Source organism: Hetaerina americana, unplaced genomic scaffold (genome assembly GCF_022747635.1).
Source record: "Hetaerina americana unplaced genomic scaffold, ioHetAmer1.1.p SCAF_8, whole genome shotgun sequence".
In the NCBI taxonomy this organism is placed as follows: Eukaryota; Metazoa; Arthropoda; class Insecta; order Odonata; family Calopterygidae; genus Hetaerina; species Hetaerina americana.
The window spans coordinates 42,471,132-42,495,221 of record NW_027287427.1 but is presented as its reverse complement, the minus strand read 5'-3'; the positions used below and the strand labels follow the sequence as shown (position 1 = coordinate 42,495,221).

General features: G+C 42.6%; 1 protein-coding gene across 3 annotated transcripts in view; it reads right to left on the bottom strand.

Annotated features, from left to right (window-relative positions):
- Window positions 1–24,090, bottom strand: part of kug (FAT atypical cadherin kugelei) — a 497,170-nt gene that overhangs the window by 204,445 nt on the left and 268,635 nt on the right. The gene's annotated exons all lie outside the window — the stretch shown is intronic.

The window sequence follows — 24,090 nt, the reverse complement described above, 5'->3', positions numbered from 1 at the left end:
GGCTGCTACCTCTTACCGAGTACAGCCAGGATTCACCCGCCACCACTCAGTCGGTTTTCTTTCCCTCATCTACCCTCTCCTCCTGCCCTCCAGGTTTCCACACAATCGCTGCTTCTAGACGCGGTAATTAACTTTCTCGTCATAGGCCTCCAGTGGTTTCGTGAAAACAGTGTCGTCAATTGATGATGGGCAATGTAACATTTACCGAGAACTTAAATTTTACACACAGCAGGTGAAAAGCTTTTACCCAGCAGCATTAATATAAAATATCTAACCCTACTGCACGCTATGGCCATCGATAAAAAAAATCTCTCTTTAATTTTAAAAACTATTGTTCCCATTCGCCTGGCTAACCAATTGAGTTGCGCTCGAGTTACACCTACTTCTAATGTTGACAGGAGCAAAGAGCCTGGCATTCCACATAAGGGCGTCTTTTGAAATTCAGAAGAAACTAAGTTAATTATCATTGTAACGCCAAATTAATGAGAGACAAAACTTGACTCTTTTAGTAACAGAAGACAGTTTTATAAATTGGCCTACTAATACGACCTATCACGCCATTCAAAGTATTTTCATCGCGCTCATATTTTTCAAGCAATTGACAAAACGCAAGTGAACCATTTACGGCTGAAATCCTCCCTTCCTACAACGGGATCCCCGAAAGCGAGATGAGTGGTGGAGGTGAATTCACGGCGTGGTGGACGCAGAACTCAACGCAGACGTCGTCTCCAATCGACGGAAGTTCCGGAGGGTGTGAGAACGGGAAGGGGTCTGGGAATGGCTTATCACCACATCAGGGAGAAACGAAAAGCAAATAATTCCAGGCACTGCAAGAGGCACGCCTGTTTTGAGCTCGCGTCCCTTCGACGACCAGGTGAGGTCCATTCGAGGAGAGGCGATGGTGGGGAGTGTGAAGGTGAGGGAGAGTGTGTGAATTACGGAGGGAGGAATGGGGGAGGAGAGGCCCACCTATCTTCACCCCCTCGACGGGAAACGGATTGATTTTCGAGGGGCGAAACCGAGAGGGAACTCGGGGGGAGTTCACATTCGCCGCGGCACGAGGGCGGAGACGAACGGGGGCGGACGCCGCCACACAGAACTCATCAAAATAAAGTCGCCGGGGGCAGATGAAGACAATTTGCTCAACACCGGGGGGAAATGAAAAACCAAAAAGGAAAATTTCGCAGCGCTGACGAACCCTTGGACGGGAGCCAGCGATGCATCAAAGGTGGAGGAAAAGGGAGAGAGGAAAGCGCGCGTGGAAGGAAACTGGAACGCAGAGAAGGCGACGGTGACCTCCAAGGTTAAGGAGAGGGGGGAGAAATGAAGCATGTGGTTCTGAGGGTCAGGAATCGATGGTCAGGGTGGAGGATTTGGTATCGGAATGACGAACTCCGAACGGGGTATCTGATTAACTTTATTCCAGTGTGGGACATTTTTTGGAAAAGTGAACGGAGGCTGGAGGAGAGGGTGGTAAAGGGACGGTTTGTGAGGGGAACGCGGGACGTCCCGACCAATTAACCACCATTCTTGATCGTGTGATCGAAGCGTTGAAATGTCGATGTCAGATTAAATTGATAAAACAGAGACGCCATAAATCGAGGCAATGCACACGTCTCCGACTGGGTTATTGTGGGAACCTGTCGATGGAAATATGGCAATATGACATCATTTGATTGGCGACTTTTGAGAGGTAAGCGTGTAGAAGTATGTTTAACAAATAAAATGAATGGAATAAAAAAGCGGAGTGTAAGGGGAGAGAAAAGGTTATTGGGAGGAAATCAATGAAGAAGGGAAAAAGGATGCAGGGCATACCGAGTGGTAATGAAACACTGAAGGATGCGATAGAACGTTTCCTAAGCGAGGTAGGGGGAGGCAAATGGATGGAATGAAGGGGAACAGGAATTATGAAGTCTAAAAATATGAATTATTGTAATGTACAATTGGACAGTATTTAGTGTCATGTTAAGTTGGGCTTAAGAGTGTATTCACTCGGTCCTTTGAAAACCTAGAGTGAGCATTAATTTACCGTTCATAGAGAGACCGTAGCGAATATATTGACAGAAACATATAGAACCCTGAAATAAAGCATTTTGTAACCACGGATAGTCATCTATTACTTATTACTGAGGTGTCACCATGACGTTTTTACATGACATGATAAGAGTTTTACATGACATTCTTATCTAAATTAATTGCTGCCAAGTATATCGAATTTAACGATGCATAAAAATCAACTCAGGCATGGGTATTTTCGAATTAAAACTATAAAACGTGTTCGCGAAAGGTGAAAAGGATTGAGTTATATTTACAGCACTACTATGGAACGGAAACCTAACTCAGATGTAAGATTTAAACATAACATTTGGTATCATTTTGAAAAATATTTTTTCCCCAAAACTGTGAAGAGAAAGGGATGTTGAACTGTTTTTATTAAAATTACTCAAAATAGCACAAGTAGTGAGAGTTTGTACCCGGAACGAGAAGCACTTAACAACACCATCAAACCACGAAAACACTAACAAAGCACTTAACAAAACAAAAACATTCAAAACCACTCAAAAAATTCATTAGGTAGTGATCATGCATACACAGATTGACAAGTGTTTATTAAATCAAATAATACCGGCTACAATGGGCGGCTTTCGGAATGAATACTTTAAATCTCGACAGCGAATTATTGAATTCGATGTTCGCGGCACAAGACATTTAAAGGGCAAAGAGGAAAATTACTGTGAAGAGCAACTGGACAGGTATTTAGATTGAAAGTATCAGTGGGACGGAAAGTATTTTAGGCATCTTTTATTTTGTTTCCCTCTGCTGGACAATCCATTCGAATGAAAATATCGCTTTTAATCATCAGGTGCTATCATCAATCAAGGAATTTCACGGTTTTTATTGCTTCCTGAATTCTATCGCAAAATACCATTAATTAATTCCATTGGCTACTACAGCTTTACGGGTGGAAAAAATATCTCCATCGAAATATCTTTCATACCAGATGGGAATGAATCTTGTCTCAGAAGCACGAAACAAAGCTCACAGTGATAATACACTTTATTATAAGTGATTGCCTTCTACATATGCAACGACAAATGAGTCAGCCCGGGCGCATAAAATGTGACTTTCCTCATGAAATCAACTAATTATTATGTTGTTCATCAAAGCGTTTTGTTTAGACATATTTATCGCTGGAAAGGCTCTCGACAGGTGGGGGAAATCTCATTCCTAGAGGGCGGGGAGTCCTTAATCTTAATCTTCCAGCTTACGTCCCTACTCCATAAAGCCCTCACAAGGTACATCCCCGGGCCCCAACTCCAAAATTATGACTATGGGTTTATTAAATGAGTAAGGCTTGAACGTCTCACAACCCTTAAACCTTTTTCAGTGATTTACTCGATAACCCATAAATATTACACGGATTGCCAGAGCCCAAGTCATAGAAATTCACCCGCTGAATTTTTATACTGATTAAAAGCGTGAGATTAAGAGGAGATGGAACAAATAGGAGCAGGGAAAAGGGGTGGAAATGAAAAGAAAAACGTGAAATGAACGCCTCGTTCTAAACACACCAGCATGGTAACGGATTCATTGACGACATAGGAGATCCTGCATACTTAATCCACTATGACTTTTCATTCAGCAATCCAATTTTCGCAAAACTGCGGGCCAGAACTGTGTTATCGCTTGAATTATTTTATTTATTTATTTAAAATTAGTTCTAAAAAGCACCTTTTGGCATTTACATCGGACCATTAACAATGATAACAATCAACATAATTGTAAACACCCAAACCCTAGGTGGAGGAAAAACCCACTCGGGCGGGAATCGAACCCGCGACCCTTTGGTTGGCAGAATAGGACGTTATCCCACCGCGGCCGGAAATATTGGGATATTTTCGGCGATTCCGAGCATCTTCAACAATCCATGGCGCGGGCGCAAATGGAAAAAAAAGATTGCCTTGATAATTAAAGTGTTACACTGAGAAGCAGCCGCACCGCGACTATTGAATATTCCGCGCCAGGGAAATGCTAAGCGTTTTATTTCATTCCCTCGCTCACAGTTCCATCAATCGAAAACAGGCAATGTCGGGCATTCTTGAAATTCCACACGCCATTCTACTCCCTGACGAGAGGGGTGATTTGGAGGATGGGGTGGGGTTTGGCGGGATGGAGCGGAGGGGGAGCCAAGGCGCCTAGGCATCACGCTGCGGTACGTGCAAAGCATGGAAGTGGAGTGCGACATCCACTGAATGCGAAGCATACAAAAACAAGCTGTCGCGTATATTTTCTGCACATTTCCCCCAATTTTGAACCGGGGAACGATTACGGATAACGCTGCGGCTTTTCGCAACCTTTGAGAGGAAAATATGCTGCAGTTTATAGGGGAAAACAGATCCTATTGTTTTTTTTAACGTCTCCAAATCCAATGAATGTCCCAATGCTAGGGGATGAGCGTCGCAACGCAATCAATTACGACGCGATGGGTTTCAACGAACCGTATTGAATTTTTTCCACCCCACATATTTCAGCTTTTCACTCACGCACCATTAATATTCCTGGGATGACTTTAGGACTGAACGTAGCTATATACTTTTCAACGGCAGGCATGATTCTACAACTCGCAGTATCCTTTTGGAATTAATTAGAACATATCGGAGAAAACAAAGAGTCCAATGACCCATTTCTCAAAGATACACGTTGATCACATAATTCTCCGAAATCACTAAGTAAAACAATTTATGTCACGTCCTCTTGAAATTTTACTCGTAAATCGTTGGCACAGGTTTATTGGCATTAGAAGCCTCTACAAAAGGAGATAAAAAATATATCAATTGGCAAGTACCTATTGCCGAAAAACGAGTCCCAGGGAAGAAAATGTAAGGGTATTTTGCGTTCCGGTCAAAACTTCCCTCCACTGATTGCTTAGTTTTATATAAATCAGTTAACTTAACGGGAAGCAAAATAAATTGGACTTTGAGCTGTTACGACTTGCATGATAATTGAAATTTGAAAAACCCCTAAAAGACGTGAGAATTATTCCGGAGATTGTGCTATTCCAGTTTTTTCTAACAGTGCCAATCAAAAACTTCCCCTATTGTTTCAGGCTTCACTTCGTGGAAGTATTTAATATCCATGCTAAAAAGAAAGACTTGTACTTTTCCACAAATTTTATTATATGGTACTATATATAAAATCTGCGTACCAAATAATAAAATCTGCGGAAAAGTACAATCTTTCTTTTTAGTATGGAAAAACTTCCCCTTTCAATGAAGGTTTCACCCAAAGACTCTTGATATGAAAACGCCGCAAGGGAAACATACGGGCACGTAAGGTTAGAGAAGAACAAACTGTCATACAAGCCTTAAAATAATTTTCGCCCAGATATTCCAGTTTTCCCAGATTGTAATAAATAAATAGCATTTATCCTAATAATGTAACTACATGAGTGCACTAAGAGCAGATTTTCTGCGATTTCGGACTGAAGAATCGATCATGTGGAAACATCGATGCAAAATTTAAGAAGAGATGTACCCCAGATGAGTTCAGCATTTTACGTTGAATTTCGCCAGTAGTTTTCATGCATTAAAGTATAAGGATAAACCAACAAAAATAATATAATACCACAATGGGTATCCTTCCGTAGTCTATTCCCGACCTGAAAGGTATGATTAGTGTATTAACACAAAAAATAGTATTCAGAAACGATTGAATACAAGTTAGTAACCATCATTTTCAAATTCGATGCAATTCAGCACTCACTCGGATAAACGAGTGACAGATTTTAGAATTCTTCATAAGTAGACACTGAAAATATTTGATTGAAGAAAGACCTTTTTGATTGAATAAGGGAATTACTGCGCAAAGATTATCCACAGGAAACCTTTATCGCATGGAGAATTTAATTGGAAAATATTATACCCTCACATAACTTGCAAAGGCTCCTAAAAGAAGAAGGAAAAGACGTAGCTATGAAATCAAAATGTCAGGATTGGACGGTCATTTCACTTCACGATTCACATTCTTCCTGGGTAGAAGAATGTAGCGCTAACCGAGTATTCTTCTTGAATAACACGAGAGCTCTCCAGCGATAAGCTTCCAAAACGAATGAAGATTAGAGTTGTCTCGATCTCCACAAAGTTAAGGTCGCTAAAATGAAAGTCGAAGGATTCTTTAAGTCGTGAAGTCAGAGCGAGAATTGCTCCTAAAATATTTTTACCAACGGAAGGGGCATGAAATGCGATGCCTGCTGCCGCAGTTGCGAAAACGATTGGGCATTATCGAATTAATCGGCGAGACCATCTGCGCTCCTTCGCCAGACACGAGGGCTAGACTCGCGACTGCCACCCTCTGCACCCATAAACGTTTAAAGCCTACGAATCGAAACGGCTTTGGCACTTATGCCTGCACGATGGGGGTACGCATTGCATTCGAACGTCGACAGAGTGCGCGACATTTGTGCAGGCCATGATGAAATCTCGCCATGTAGACGTACACAATCGCAAAACATACGAGTATACCCAGCCGTCATTGAGATATTTAACGTGATATTGAATACTTGTTTGAACAACGAGTACCGCAGAATACGCTAACATGGGAACTAAAGGGAAATTGAACGGGGACTACCTGAATGAGAGCCGTTGGTTCGCTAAGCCGGAGGAGTTGAAGCATAAGATGTCTCTCGTAGATCTTCCCATACCTAGACTTCATTCATTTAGATTTATAGTGCACTATTAGCGTGCCCTGACAGACCTGACTGTCTCGTGTCAAGCCTTTTACAATAGATAAGATAACCAATGACCAAAATAGAAACCAATTCGAAAGTAAAATAAGTAACTAAGTTATACCAAAAACGGCTCAATGAAAAAGGACTTTAAATGATAAATCAAAAGCCAACCAACTGAACATCATATCTCTTAAGAAGGCAAGCGAATCTAATCGAAAATCTCTTCTCTAAAAATATATTGGATAGAACTCTTGAGCGTAAATTTGTCCATAAAAACACTGAAAAGCTCTAATTTCGCTTCATCAAAATAACTAAAACGGCATGGCCATTTAGTTCTTGAAATTTATTTTTTTACAAAGCCGAACAATTTCAACGGCTTTACCAAAAATTCCAGAGAACTGGAATTCAATAAAATATCAGAATTTTGAATGAAACAGCAAGTTCCCTCGAAACTATTTCCATTGAACTTGTATCATTATTCCAATTAAATGAAGCCTGGCTACAAAACAGTTCATTCAAACAACAGGCCAACATCGTCGAATTCCATGGTTTGTATAGGACGAATGCTCCGTACGATTTACAAACAACGCTTTAAAATCAGAAAAGAAAATGCTTAAGTTACACGGACTGGTACTTAAATCGCAGGAAAACGAGGGACAGATCTTGTGAGCATGACGTTGCATTAGGTCAACCGCTAGGTTGTATGCTTTTTCCCGAGGCCAAGTTTCCATTCTGTTTTTCTTTTTACCCGTCGCTCGATCATCCTGGAGAACCATAAAACACGCCGGCACGTCCTGCGACACCCTCCCCGCCCCCGGGAGACGGACACGACGATGATAGATGAACGGATCATCATCCTCGGGGGGCGTTATAAATGTGTGACTGGACGGCCGCAGTGCGCTAACGCCCTCCCCGGACACCTTCCCGCATAAGTTTGTCCATTAAGGAGGCGGAGATAACAGGTGTCTCCTTTCCTCATGCCTTACCGGTCGGAGGAGGCAACGCCCGGGACACGAGACCGGTGACGTGCCAAACTGCCCTCTTCCGGTGAATGATCCCCACCATTTCTGCTCCCGGAAAGAGGAACGGTTCAAGATAGCAGCCCTAAGGCACCAACCGATGGCGAACCGTCCAATGGCGACTGATCCACATTGTTTCTGTTCCCAGAGATTAACATTTCGGGATAACAATTCCAAGATCTTGGTACGATACCTACGCGGAATGTGTCGCTGAAGAGTTTTAGGAACGAATCCCAAGGGAAAATAAATAACCGTTAAAAAATAACGTTTATCCACGTAGAGTCGGCTACATTCGAGGGGGACGATAACTGGCTAAAGTAGAAGAATGCCATTGACATTTTTATGCCCATAACGTATAAGCAAATTACTTTGTGTCGCAATGAGAGAATGAAAATGTAGGAATCCCAAGAAAATAGCCTGCACTAATGCTTGAAAGTGTGTGAAACGAAGTTAAATAGGGATTAAAAAAGGACAAAATGTCGATAGAGGGATTTTTGTTTCACTCTATCAAACTGCTCCAGAGCTACCCTTTATCCATGAGAGCTTTTTTCCTGTTAAATTTGGCAAAAGGGCTCAACTACTCAATGACTTCTATTAAAGTAGCATGATTTGATTATATTTGCCTTTTAAGAATTGAACTCTAAAAGCACCAAGAACGGGATTTTGAGTACACAATTTTTGATGCTTGGAACGCTTGGTTCCTTGGTTTTGATGCTTGGACGCGAATGGTTAATGACACATTTTATAAAAAGATTTATAATAAACTTTGTTGATAGAAAAAAATGGGAATGAAATAAATCACTGCCTCATTTATATTACCTAATTCGAGAAGGATCCCGAGAATTGCATAGCGGAAGTAGTGTGATGCTATAAAAATTCAGCTGAAAGCAAAACTTTGCTTTTAAAACCATTCTCAAGAGCACATTCCATTGGAGGCTAAAAGGTAAACATTAATTAAAACATTTACGGTGATGATATAGTATGCAAGCCCAGGGTTTCAGAATCTAGAAAATTTTCATTTGAATATAAATGAGTGAGAATGAAAACACCGCCTGGAAACGCTCTCATGCACGAACATTGTTAAATCGTATATGATACACGTATAATGATATATTTATGCATGAGTCACTATCAGTGAGCATATCCCATGATAGCAAAAATATCGCGTGACTAGGTGATTACTAAATTCACACGTAGATTTATGTGTATAGGCAAAGTCTTCGCTAACTAATTACGTCCATCCATCTTATCTTTCCTTTCGTGCACGAATTCTACCTTTTGCGTCTTTACTTTTATTCCAAATAAAGGGCTGGTGAACATGATAATAAGCCTATTAACTAATATTTTTCTTCAACGCACAACGGAAATTTATATGAAAATGATTTTTAAGTCCCAGCTTCTTTTATTTATTTATTTATTTATCGACTTAATTGGGCGAGGTTGAGAGTAATAGTCCCTTCTTCCACCTAACCCTACATCACAGACGATTACATACAACAAGCCCTAGATGAAGGGAAATCCACTTAAGCGGGAATCGAACCCGCGACCTTTAGGTTAGTAGGCGAGAACGTTACCCCGCCGCCACCGAGGCCGAAGGCTATTGGGCGAAAATTCAATGGACAGGACAATAGTGTACATATGTAAAATCACTGTTTACTAAGTCACAAATCATTGATACACGTAAAATTAATGCCGAACACAGATGGCATTACCGCCCACTTGTTTATTCTTGAAGTGCGCTCTGTGATTGTAAGAATAAATGATAGGGCAGAACCACGTGTGCACTTCATTTATTTTACGCCACACTGCTTCTCTTCCAACACGGTTGATTTGAGTAGACACCTCAACCGATTGCGATACCATAAAAAAAATATAACGAGACATACAAGTCAATATCTTTCCTTGGGGGAACTACACCATTAGAAATGGAGCCGGGGACCGAATGAGCGAAAATAACTCGCTTTCCAATCGATTGAATCGAACTTTTATCATCCTCAGACGAGCGAGTCGCATTTCGAGCGCTCTATCCTCTCGACGTCGTGACGGCGAAGGGCGGGATTGCAAACGGAGCGGAGCTGTTCGCAAGTGCCATTTCCCCGCGGCATGTGCGACGAAGGGGATAGGGAACTCTTATACGCGGCATCGTCCCGACGTTCGACTCAGATAAACGACTGCCGGCCGGGAGCCGCGAGACGCCGCCGTTGACGCGTCTTCCCTTCAGTTCCACCCGAGGGCGCAAGAAAGGTGATCCATCTCTCTGGATACGCTTCCGCACCCGAGAACGGGGAGTGCTACAAGAAACCTTCCGACTGTTTTGCAGGTGCCTACTTACATGGAGAAAGAGAACGACGCTCAACCGATTGAGAGGATTGATTTTTTTTCGAGAGCAAAGTTCAAACGCATTTTGCACTTTCGAGGAATCCTTTTTATTTGCGTCCGGAAGGATCTCAGAAAACGTTAGGCGACGGTGATGTTCATGTTACCGAACGTTTCGAGGGAATTGGAGATTATAAAAAGAGTGCAAATAAAAGTTTCTGATATCAACTTCGAACTCAAACATGAACAAGTATAAATTACTGGAAATACATTTTATGAGTCCACTCGATACGAATTAAATGGCCTGGAACAGCGGTTGACGACGTCTTGTCTGCAGAGAAATTTCAAACAAGCAGCAACAAATCACAGATTAACTATTGATATTGTAAAAAATAAAATAGCTTTAATAATACGAGTTCCTCATATTTCCCTATTAGGAAATAAACTAGTAACAATTAGAATAATGATGACCGTTATTTTATGCTTCGATGTTTCTGCATCATTAGAAAAAACTTATGAGTGGTTCGCGGGATCAAAACCATTTACGAGTTTAGTGGCCCGCGAGGTTTGAATGTTTGGCCACCGCTGGTCTAATACAGCGCTCTTAAGATCCGAATCCCCCAATAGCATAAAAATATGGAATGTCCACGCTTTCTAGAGCAGATTTAGATAGAATATTATTTTATACGAGGAACATACATAAAATACATCTTATAATATTACGCTTTCCTTTTCAATTCCTAAAAAGCACGGAAAAACATGTTCGATGAGCCATACTTCATTGGATTCGTTGGATATTTCAATAAGAGAAACATCATAAGTAAGTATTCGTAGTAGTAGTTTTGAGGGGAGGCGACCAACAGCTAAGGTCATTTGCGCCATAGGGGATGGACAGGAAAGGATGAAGGGTGGAGAGAAACCCGGCGTCGGCATTAGCCTACTCTTAACGAAAGACGTCAAAGGGTCCGCAGTTTAACGTCCCATCCGACGGACGGCGTACTCACTCAAAGTGCCCTCCACAAAGCACCTCAAGTAGGGATCGAGATACCTCCGAAAAATATTCAACACCGCCGGGATTTGAACCCGCGCCCACAGGGTGGGAAGCCAGTACGTTAGCCCCCGCACCATCTCTATCCACGTAAGTATTCGTATGTGCAGAATTACGTTCAGGTAACTAAATTGGTAGACACCTCACGGGATTCAGATAGATTCAGTAGTACGCTCAATTACTACATGAATATTTTGATTGAAATGTTTTGCATTTTCCGGCGTGGCGACACAGCGTACGAGTAAGTAACACACGTATACTGGTAAGTTACTTTTCCTGTTCTCTTTACTTGGCAAACCTTTCAACAGTGTTCCGATCACTATTTGATCCAACACTCCACGTCAAATATGAGGAAACAAAAGATATAGGCCTGGAGGACGAAGAGGACGGTCTTTCTGCTCTTGTCATTCATCCCGCCACCGCGAGTCTGTGACATTTATGCACCGCCCCTGGTCCCTGTTGGACGCAGCACTCTAGACTCACCGCTCCCCCGGCTATCCCAGAGGGAGAGAAAGGACGCACCTCGGTACGACGGGCAACGACGACTGCCAGGATTACTTGCCCGCCGTCGCGCGAGCCGCCGGAGAGAGGAGCCGCGACGAGTGCCGAGGACCGCTTCACTCGTTCCATCCATCAAGGGACGACTCCCATTCGCAGTGAAATTACAACCACCGCCGCCATCATCAACACCACTGCTATCATCACCGCGAGCTGATTGGCTGATGCCGTGGTGTCCATCCATTCATCATCATCATCCGACGCCCTTCATTATAAATCCATTCGTTCCCTATCCCACCGCGAGGCAGCTCCGGGATCGCGCTCACGGCTCCCGTCAACAAAAAAAATGCCGAAAAAGAAAATTCCCGCGAACAAAGTAGCAGCGGAGATGAATCATCCGTTGATCCAATAAGACGCTCGTTCCCTCTTATTTTTTTTCTTCCGTTCTCATTATTATTCTATTGCTCCGTCCGCGCTATTTTAGCGCCATTTTTGAGCTTGCGAAAAGCTTTTATTTTATGAATCCACGATGCTGCGAACACACGATCAGTCGCTAAAACCCTAATGTTAGAAGGACAGGAGAAAAACCAGTTGAATGAGGTTAAATAATTGGCTCCACGACCATTATCCTCACCAGAAGCGAAGCTAAGAGCAGATCTGGGGGGCGTTTGCCATCTTTACTGACTTTTGCTGTTTCATTCGACGTCAAATTCTCAAATTATATCACATTTCAAAACTAATTATTCCAGGAAGCAGGCTCCGTCGTGACTATGCATCGTGTACTTTGACTATTCTGTATCAATACGGGAGCAAGATACCGATTTCCTCTTACGTACATTACCACCCATATATCCATTCAGGTATGGCTGTCCGAGCTAAACAAAAATATTACCACAAGATATAAGTTAAGGTATATATCTATGAACATGCTTGAGTTAATCGAAATTTGAACAAAAAATAAAATTAATTAAGCAAAGCAATTAATGACCACTTAAATCAATGCGTTATAGATTAAAAATAGGATTCCACCGACTGGGCTCATTAAGGAATCAATCGCAAAATCTCCCAACAGAGAGAGGAATGTTGGCATTAATTCGAAGAAGTCAGAACAAGTGGAATGAGGAGGTACTGACAGAGGCAATGATTATTTAGTGGATAGAGAACCGAATGTTGGGACAGGGAAAGGAGCTGCCCCAACTGCTCTGTCAATGGGTGAAAATAATGGCTTGACGTAGCTCGGAGTGTGCTCTACACTAGAATGTCAAATCCAAATTTCGGGTTAATTATTACAGCGTGAACACCGAGCCAGAATGCAATCCACAACCGGAAAACATTCCGTCCACTGAACTAACTAATCGGATCGGCGAAAGTGCGAATTTCCTGTCGCTACATACTCTTCATTGCAAAGTTCCAATGTAGTCGGGGTGGAGTGGGTTATATTACGGTACTTGTTTTTTTTGTGGAAACAAAGCTTTCACTAACATAAATGTTAGTATGACTTTATGATTTCTTCATAAAGTATTTTATGAAGAAATCTGACATATTCAAATTGGCAGCCCAAAGAACGATTTTTAAATGACTAAAAATTAGTGATTTATAGCTTTAATTATAAGTATATGTTTCTAACTATGATCCAAAAAATCTAAATGGGAGTAGCTCTCCTAAAAAAGATCCTGATTCCGAAACTAGCAACAAATTTATGCATTTATAAACGATGTCATGCCATCGCATGAAAAAAATACACTTACTTTCATGCTTATCGTCATTATAATGTGTTGCACAGATTATTAAAATAAAGTCCGAGGGAATTAAAAGGGACAAATTTAGAATTCAATTGTTTACATGCAGGCTTCCTTAACAAAGTTAACTAGTCATAATAGTTTAAAGAGTGACAAATTATCATCACCAATAAAATGAACAGAATGAACAATGCATCACCTCCCTGTTAGATCTAGCAAAACTCTGGTTAGATAAATTTCTTCAGTAGCATTAAACTAATCCGCTGAAAATTGAATAAATGAAATTAAACATCAGTGATATTTAAACTTGCAGTCATTTTCCACACTTTGCCAATTAAAAATAACTACTTTGCATGAATAAAACACTTTTTCTGACGCCTGATACATAAAAATATTACAGTACTACGAGAATGGAGTCTCAATCAGTGCGGGCGAGGAAGGAATGCACAAGTAAGGAATGCGGGAAAGTAGAAAAAGCTCCACTTGGGCGAAATATAGACCAGAGGGCCTCAACGTTCCATTCACCGCAGGAAACGTAGGGTAGTCTCACGAGAAATCTCTCCCCGCAGTCCTCGTTCCAATCTGCACATCCGCCCGAGACACCTAAAGGTGCTCTGCCGAAAATTTATCGACGCTCGCCCCGGAGCCCGAGTGTAAAGGAATGGAAAAACACCTTCCAACAAAGGAGGAGAAAAAAAGGAAAGAGAACGTCTTAAAGGCTCCTCTCCCGTAGGCCAATCACTTCTCCTTTTCCGGGACCCTTCTAAAAGAGCAGAAAGAAGAGAGGGAACTTCACACTCCGGCCTCTCCTACCCATATGCAGGAAAGTGGGAAGGCACCTTACGACAAAAAAGAGGAGTTGGCGAATTCCGCAAACAGTACAGTGTTCTTTTTCTTAAAGCTTTTAGGCGCTAAGGATCTCGCCCTTTTCCTTTTCCCGCATCTTTTTTTAGGCGCTGGACGCCGGAAAGGCACTATTTCAACCTCATTATTCCTTTATCTTTCCAAAAATTGAAAATAAAAAAAAGTGCGCGCGGGTATGTATTCCGTTGCATGTCATCTCCTTCAGGAAGGAGAATTAAAATCATCATTATTACTATTAATTTAATTGGGTAGTTTACCACTTGAGGCATGTTTTGAATTAACAAAGACCTGAACAACGGTAGAGAGAGTCAACATATCAGTAAGAACATTTTTTTATATTATAAACAACATTGCGCTCAGCGAATTAAATGCTGCTGATTTTTTATAAAATTTTCGCGCCTCATGCGGATTTAAAAGAGACAGTTTATGGACGTCTCATATTTTCTTTTTTTCATTTCGGTCAATTATTCCTCAGAAGGAAAGTCACTCCTGTGATCACGCTTAAGTCTCTTCCACCAAAGGATTCGTGACACATTTCTTATAGTGCCAATATTCTAAAAATATGGACCGCCCCAAAACAATGTTTTAAACATTTCTCCATCTGAATAGCCAGGGTAAATAAATCAAAAGAATTAAAATGCAGGTATTTCACAACGAAAAAATCATTCGCCTTGTCCTGGAACATACGTATAAGGAAAAGAGATAAGTGTTCTACAGATCAAGGTGTGGCAGCAGGCCGGTTGTTATCTGGAACCTTTTTTAAGGTGATACCAGCGTCTAATCCAACTACTTAGGGCTACACCACTGGCCAATATTCCCTCGTGCCTGAATCCTATGATGATCTCCTTCTCCGCGTTGTGAATATCTTAACAGGCGAGGTGTTTCTAAATACCACGACTGACAGAAAAGGGACCCTAGTTCCGTAGCACTCAGAGAGCACCGACCAGCGTCGTCGTTATAACCTCGTGTACTGGAAAATTGATTTTCGACCATGGGAGTTACATGGAGTAATCTAGGGTTTTCACTGCATTATTCGAGAGGAGGGGTAACTACAATCCGCCAAGCACAACACCCTGTACCGGAATTACGAAATGGTCTACCTGGCGAATATTACGTCGGGAAGCTTCGCCAATTGCGTACTTCCTGCAGTACACATGGCCCACTTGTCAAGATGCATTTCCTCACGCGACCCTTAGTTAAGATTCCCCACACCGGCATTACAGCGCTCAAAGCTTACGCTGCTCCTAACAAGAATATGTTGGGAATTCGCGCGACAGCGATATTCTTTCCGAAAATCCTAATACTAAATTTGCAATCCATTAAGAATCGTAAGGGGCACTCAACTTTACGACCTGATGGAAACTTAAGGTTTTGGGCATATTCTTTAGCATACCTACATACATAACCTTCACACGGCGTTCTGTTTCGGATAAGGTCAGCAAAGTAAAAGGTTGTTAAACAGGAAACTTACTCTATTGCAATTATTCCTTCCACACTTCCCCTATCCTCGTCTCGCGATTCTTTCACCCTTTACATATTACACACGCTTTTCTATTCCTGATACTTGTAATACTCATCACCTTGAGTCCTTTCATCCGCATTTATCTATTGCTTTCTCGAACTACCGCTACCTCTCAAATTATTTGCTCTTATGTCTATTTGATGATCCGATTGATGACATTCACACAGATATTTTTTAACCAGAAGCCAGTGAAAACTGATGAAGTAATACCAAATTGCTTGAAAATGAAGATGAAGGACGAATAAAGACATCACTATGTCATCAATCGTACCTAGGGCGTCCCATACGCGACGCCGACAATAAACTCGATGTAGAATTACGGATACATAAAAGTAAGTACATCTTCAAATTTAAAGAACTCAGCAGAAAACATTTCATTCTTTCTGCTGATGGGAAATGATGCGATTGGAATATCAATAAATAGTCAGACAGCCAAAATGAAGGATCAAATACGAATAAAAAAAGGTTAAGCGGTCTAATTGGACATTTCAAGTCTGGATAAAAAAAGGAAGGCTATATATTCATTTCCTTCCTTGAGTTTTTCACGAGGGACTTTCGTTTATCAGTAGGGTCACAATATTTTCTCTACGCCTATGGCTGTAACGGAGGCCGCATGTGACTTCTGATTCACTACCAATGGCACCACACACATACCACTCTTAAGGAGCTGAACCAAAGGAACGAAAAGGAAGAAATATCGGTTTCCGGTAGCTCTTCGGTCCGGACCGTCGCAATTTTTTTTTCGGCTCCGATTCGGTTGGTAAATCACATCTTCTGGGTTCAACCCCGTTTGAGAGCCCAAAGCGGATGTTTGTCGTTACCTCGAGCCGAGTTCGCATGCACACGCGTGGGGGGGAAATCTCCACTGATGATCCCGATATCGATCGGATGCCTACAGAAATTCCGGGAGCATATACTCCACATATCTGTGGGTGCCTTGACGCGCGTGCACGCACAATACAAGGACATGTACATGAGTTACCATGGAATTTCCGGATGCTTAAGTGGTTTCCAGGGCTAAAGGAAGTTCCCGCGTCGATGATGAGCATACAATTCCACCGCTTCTGTTCTCATTTTGGCGTAAGTGCTTATGCATTTTATGGCTGTAATCAATCAGAGGGAGAAATTAAAGAGAGAGTTGTTGGGAATAATCCAAAGTCAAAAAACTGGATAGAGTGCTTTGATTGGTGATGGAATAGTGAAGCTTGTGATAGAGGGGAGAACATTAGACACTCAAGGTAGGGGGAAAAGCAGAATAGGTACATTATGTTGGACGGAACGAAGGGAGGTATGTGGATTTGAATGCGGGTTTTGTAAAAAGAGGGAGGGAGTCAAGTTGCGTCATGAATGGTGAGGCTTACAAATGTAGCCGTGGTTAGTATGTGTTCCCATTCAAAACCTACCTTCAACAGTAGCCCACCATTAAATTTAAAGTCAATCAGAGATTTGTTGGGAAGCAACTCTTCAAGCTAATCTTATAGTAGTCACGTTTGTAAAATCTTCAACCAACATAAGGACATAAAAACTTGGGGCAAAATTAAATGCCTGCTCATTATCGGGTACTGCACTTAATTTAAAGTTTTCTTTCCTATAGATGATAACGAAACATCTAATGCACAAATACACCGTAAGTAAAACACCATGCAAAGAAGAAAAAAAATGTATGACTTTTGATAGTTCAATCGTGAGAATCCTTAACACTCAACGTTGAAAGCTTAAAAGAGGAACGAATTAAAAAAAAATAAGATCAAACGAAATTTTCAAAGGATGTAACACCTCATAAACGACGTGAACACTTTAAAGACGGAGAAATAGACTGATTCCCTTTAAATTCCACGCCTGCCTGAGACCTAAAAAGTAATGTACGGTGCCGTTCACTTTAAGGACCCAGCAAACGGAGGGAAAAATACGAAAGTTGGGTGAAAGTCCTAGTTACACTCTCTCAAAATGCCTTCATTAGGCGACAAGGGTTTTATGCTTTTGTTTCGGACGGATAGGACCCCTTTTACGTGGGGTCGGGGGGGGGGGGGGGGGGGAGAGTGAGAGGGAAGGCGGGTTTGGTGGGACCTCTTCCCTCGAATTATGTCGCAGCGTATCAAAGCAACGCACCCGGAAGGTCCCAAAGCCCCTTCCTTCCCACACCGACCCGACACACCCTTTCCCTCACACACCCCACCCTTTTCTCCCTCCCAATCCGGAGGAACGCCGTACGCGAGAGCCGCTCTTCCCTCGCCGCACACCCCCGACGAACCAGCAACCCTACCACGCCTCGGATCCGACTAGGATTATGGACGATACACGCGGAGCATGTCGGGAGGAGTATAATACGGGGGCGTACCTGATACTCCTCGGCGCCACGTGCGATAAATATGCATGCACGCCCGCGCGAGGCGCTCTAGGGTGGTATCCTGACGGACAAATTGGGCCCGTTAAGGGAGCCCCATTCGCCCTTCACCCAGGACTCGGGAGAGCGGGGAGGGGAGGGCAAAAAGCGTGACGGGACAGAGCAGAAGGAGGGGACCGGATGCCGAAGCGAAGGTGGCACGGACGGAGTGGTTTAAGTAGCCTTGCGAGGGAGGCTTTGGGGAAACTGGGAGGGGCCAGATCGGGGTTAAGGACGGGGAAGAAGGGGGGGGGCAGGATCGTGAGGGGATGAGTTCGTGCGGGGAAGGGGGTGCGAAGTGGACGGAGAGAGTTTTAAGACGGCACGGGGGAAACCACACCTTCAGCGAGAGCTAATCAAATGACTACCCAAATACGCGTCTCTTCGCAGGGGCTTAATTGAATTTCGGAGGCTTTTCGAATTTCAATTGCCCCGCGAGGTCATCGACACGCCTGTCTCGTTTAACGGAATTGTTTTAGGACAGAGGGTGAGTGTGGAAAGGTCAAAGGGAAAGGTAGTCGGGGAACTTATGACTCCCGAACGCCTCCACGGCTGAAAAAGAATTGATGAATCTGAATTGACGTTAATAAGGGGTGCCGTTTTTCTCCGAAAACCGAATGTTCTCCATACGGAAGCGTTTCAAAGTTTACGCTTGATGCAGAGTAATTTGTGAATGCGACAGGAGGAAAAAATTTTGCAACACTTCAGGCATTTATCGATTGAGGAGAGAAATTCTGCTATTTTCTTGTTTCTAATCACCAATTGGTATGGCCAAAATTTGATTGAAGAATAGATTCAAGCGGAGAGATAAATATATAACATACTGATACCTAACTGTACATGGATTGTCAAGACATAAGTTCAGTTGGCGCCGGGGCTGAACATTTAGGTACTAAAACCTCAAAAACACATCTGTCATTTCGAAAAAGAAATCTTAAAGAGGACTTTATTCGCCTAAAATACATTTGCCTAACGCAATCTTCTTATGTTCCTTCTACTCTGACGTTTTCATCCAAAAAACTCCCGAGATACGGTAACTGTTCAACCTGCTCTAATTTTTGTCTTCCTATTTTAACATTTAACTTATCCTTTCTCTTTTTCGAAAACCACATAAATTTTCATGGACTTTCCCCAAGGGCTACAACCTTGACGCCGTGGAAGGGCTTCAGCGTTCTGCGCTGAGCTTCGATGTGGTGGAAGGGCTTGTGCGTTCCAATGACCCCTAGAGCTGTACTGGTGGGAGTAATAATAATTGCTCCTGTTAGGGTCACCCATGCCAGATAGGTCGAAGGTTAGGAGCCAGACGAAAGGTAGTTCACGCAGTGTCTGTTTCTCAGTGAGGCGGCTGCAAAGGTATCTGACTCCAGTGGGCGGCCATTAAGTGATGGTGTCACGTTAAAAACACTTCTGAGAATGGCAACGAGAAACCACCGCAATTATCCAAAGAATGTCATCATGGACAATTTTTATTGAGATAAATGAAAAATAGTCCCATTTACGGAAACATTTCACAGTTTTCAAAGATACGGTGTTCGGAAATCATTATAAAAATACCCGAAAGATTATAAAATTATTTAATATTTATATAAAAGTGTGGAAGAGTTTTGTCAGGAGGGATTCTATGCCATAATAATATCCAATGTTAAGATACCGCACAAAACATGTTTAATTGGCAGACCATCCACGATCATAATGAGAAACTTTGATAAATAAAGTTTTGCTGATGCTTCAGCAAAAGAGAAAGTTGCCTTATCAACTCAAAAAAAGGCAGAAAAAAGTGCTTGGATCAGATACCGATAGGTAGTGGGATGTGGATTGCCGTAATAGAAGGAAGAATGGTAGAAAATCGAGGCATAGGAATGATGAGTGTAGCCATTTTGGACGGAATGAATGAGGAAAATTAAGGAAACAATGTAGACCATCAATAATTCATTCTAGGGGAAGTCTGCGCGTCATGTAATATCTAATAATTGGAATTAGTTGATGGCCTTCGGAAACGTAGCTACAACAGCAAGACTATCTAAGATAATGGTACACGGGACCTAAAAAAATGCCTATTCTCATATAATCACGGTTATAACCCACAGGAGCACAAACGCATGAGTTATGAACTTTCACTGAATACAACGGAGAAACGGAGCGAAATTCATAGAGCGAGGAATCATAGGTTAATAGTTTATATTGCGATTAGGGACCCCCACCAATTGGAACGAATGAAATTCACACCCGTGGAAGACGGGAGCTTGAAAAGCGTTCAGGGCGTACTCACACCCGGGCCAATATCCTCCCCCGAAACGCTGTAATTTCACCACCGGATCCGCCGCACGGCCAACTCATCAAAAACTCATTCCTATATCATTTCTCAAGAATCAAACGCCCGCAAAACCAAAAACCAATCTATCGGGAGAAAATGAATTGGCTTTTCGACTCAAACGTCAAGAGGGTTTCAGGAGGGGAGGAGGAGGAGGACTCGAGTGGGGTGGTTCGCAGGGAGAGGAGGAACATTGAGGGAGGGGGTGTGGGTGAGAGGAAGAGGGAAGGACACGGACAGCGGGATCCCATCCCCTCCCTTCCCCCAAAACCCACCCCTCCTGGGCGTGGAGGACCGTTCCACCAGAAGTGCTTAAAGAGTTGGGTCGTAGAGAGGGAGAGCGGCGATGGTGTGGGGGAGATGGTTGGAGTGGTGGGAACTTATATGAGAGAGAACTAATACAATTTTAATTAAGCAGATTAAAGAATATCTCTAGGGACTCCGCGCTCCCGAACTACGCATGCGTGCGAGCAGTCAAAATACGCGGACATATGTGGAGACCAGAACTCTTGTTCAGCCAGCCCTCTCTTACCCCTCTCCCCATCTATGAGCATTCATCTTCACTCTTCCCTCGCAATCATCCTCGAGAAGGAAGGACCCTGACCACCCTCCCCAGCCAAAACCCTCAACACACCAAATCCTCCGCCCTCTCCTCTAGAGTGAAAAATCAATAGCCTTTAATGAAAAATAGAAAAGAAGTCATTTCCTAAAGTCCAGTTTTTACACACCATCTTTACTGCTTTCAAAATGCCATTTGGGTCCGGGGGAGGGTCAATTTTGAGACTTGAGTACTTGTACTACGTGATTCAAGGAGAACCAATAATGCTGGAATCAGGCTAGGATAGACCTAGGTGAGCTCTTTCTTGGATTCCCGTCGAACTCTCACAAAGTCTCTTCGAGTGATGCTGGATTTTGTTGGAGAGAGAGAGAGAGATGTGATTTGCCGAAAATCGACTGTAAGCACAGAGCGACATTGACTTTGAATTCTCCCTAGCGAGAATTTCTTCCCGCATCTTTCATTCGTGGATTCGAATGGTTACGGGAACTTACACACAGAGCCATCCCCGATGTCGTTATGAAAGGAGTATAGGTATCGCTACAGCGAAAGCATACACACCTTCGATAACCAGAACTTAATTGATTTTACGCATAAAAGAATCATAGATTAGAATGCACAACTTTACATGTTTTGCATGCCACATGCTATGATTCTTTCTTTGATCAATTATTCAACAAACGGAAACAATTCCGTGAAGTGTCACCGGACGAAGATTTTCTCAATGGACTGCAATCTTAATTTCGACAAACATTGGGTTGAACCCGGCCACAAGAGTGATTTAATTCCGGATTCAAATTTTACTAACATGGGGCGAGACTTAAGGCTGAATTGTTAAAGAACCTTTTTAAATCGAGCGACGATCCATATAAAAATACATGTGTTAATTTTAAATGGCACATAATGAGCTCGAATTTTCACCACTACCATCAAATGTACTTTAATTACATATTCCAAAATCTCATTCCCTCCAACACCTCCCCACCACAGATATTTAACATACTAAAATAAACTGCTGCTACCAAACCTTAATATTTGAAGTTAGGTTCCACACAAAACCAAAGTTCGTGGGAACGACTCAGTAGACACGTCTAAGAAGGAAGATCCCAAGTCACAAAAAAAGAATGTTATGATATTTTGAGTGCGGAAATCTCTTCCCGGAAAAACGGATCCTCTGTGGCTAACTTGAAAGCGTGCAAACACGCGTCTCGCGAAGTTGGAAGTCCACAGAAAATATTAACCGTACCTCACTTTGGACAGCGTATATTTAAATAATAAACACGTACATCGTGCGTAAACGTCGAGGCACGCTCGAATGATAAATACAGAACGGTCGTATTGGTATCACTGCTTGTTCTTCTCTCCACTTATCTCCTACTCACCATTCTTTCCTTGCCTACTCTCCGTTGATTTCCCTGTACACTCCCGCATTTCAGAGCCACGAGCAAGATATTGGTTTGTACACCGTTATCCCCAGTTCTTACTATCCCTCGCAAAAAGAGCAACCAACTAGCTCCCTTCCTGTAGACCAATTCAGAGGACTGTTTTTAGGCATCCTGAAGTTGACACCTTATAAATGACGACATGAGGACTATATCAATACGTACGATAGGTTACAACGAAAACCATGGGGGACATTAAATGGTAATATTTTTACCAACAACTGACTCATCCTACTCCAGCGCGTTCCACACTAACTCTCTCCTCACCCATACCAATACGCTGAAACAAAATCGTGGAAGAATAGTGGAAGGGGATGATGATACTCGATTTTGATGATGGCAAGGGCAAATCTCTATCTTAAGAGGTAATTTCGATTTTCCACACCACTCCTCGCGAGGAAAGAGGCATTTTTTCCGATTCATTTATCCTGCTCTTCCATCATTTTTTTTCTTACCCTACGATCTAAAGGTGGAGGGGGGTGAAGGACAGGGAAGAGGAAGGAGATGAAGAATTAATTTTATTAGAACCTAATCTCATAAGAATTAACGTTCAAAGGAAGCATCTACAGAGGGAAAAAACAAACTTTCTGGGACAAATAGATAATATATTACAAATGAATGAGGGGACTGTACTAGAGTCTAAGAAGAGTTCAAGCGTAGATTTGGAGGTATTGGCGATGTGATGTGAGGAGAAGATTGCAGAATGTAAAGAGGACGGGCAGTAAAACAAAGAAACACGTGAAAGGAGGCAGAAGGCAAGGGCAGCTGAAAAATGATTATGCTCCGTGCATTGCTAGGCGGGACTTGAGCTGAGGTGCAAGCAGTGCTTGGTCCCAGAACCCATCAAAGACCTACCTCGATCAGTTAGATCACGGCTATTATTGTACTGCGAAGGGGATGAGGACGATGCTCAGAAAAGAAGATGGAGGGGCCTTGAGGAGGAAATCATTGGAGGGTAGCAGCAACTCCTCTCCCAGCCCCAGGGAGACGTTTGTTCGGAGAGGAATTCCGGGAAGGACGGGAGAGGTTGGGGGAGAGGTGAGGGTGGGTTCGGAGGAGAATGGAAAGGGAGACAGCTCACTTCAGCGCGCTCAGTTTTCTAAGGAAATCTGGAGCCGGGAAAGGAAGGTTACCGTCAAAGGACTCCCTTCAAGGCGCAAGGATTATTTTTGGAGCTAGAGAGGAAAATGCCACGACGGATTTATTTTTGCACAGGGATTCGTGAAAGTATGGCCGATATATAACCCACTGTCCGTGTCGCAGCTGGAAGGGGGAGTGGGAGTGGGATGACTTCATGCTCGGTGAATGACACCAAAGTCGCAGGCTCTAGTGCGACACTGAGGAGAATGTATGGCGACTGAATGAAATATCGAGATTTGCTTGCGTTTGAGTATGACATCCAGTCCCACCTTTTTGCATTCAATTTCTGTCCAAGTGATCAATGAAGCGTCTCGGTTTGACTGCAGGCGCTATTACTTATACTCAAAAGCAAGGTTGGAAGAAGAAGACTAAAGGAACTATCTTTTCGATTACTCTTCTTTCGTACATTTTACTATTACCCATTCGCGTGATAAGAAAGGTAGGGTCTCCAAGAGGAAGAGCAAAAGTCGATCTCGAATCAGAATCATTCTTTTATTCTAAATTAAGCATACGATTCCTTAATTA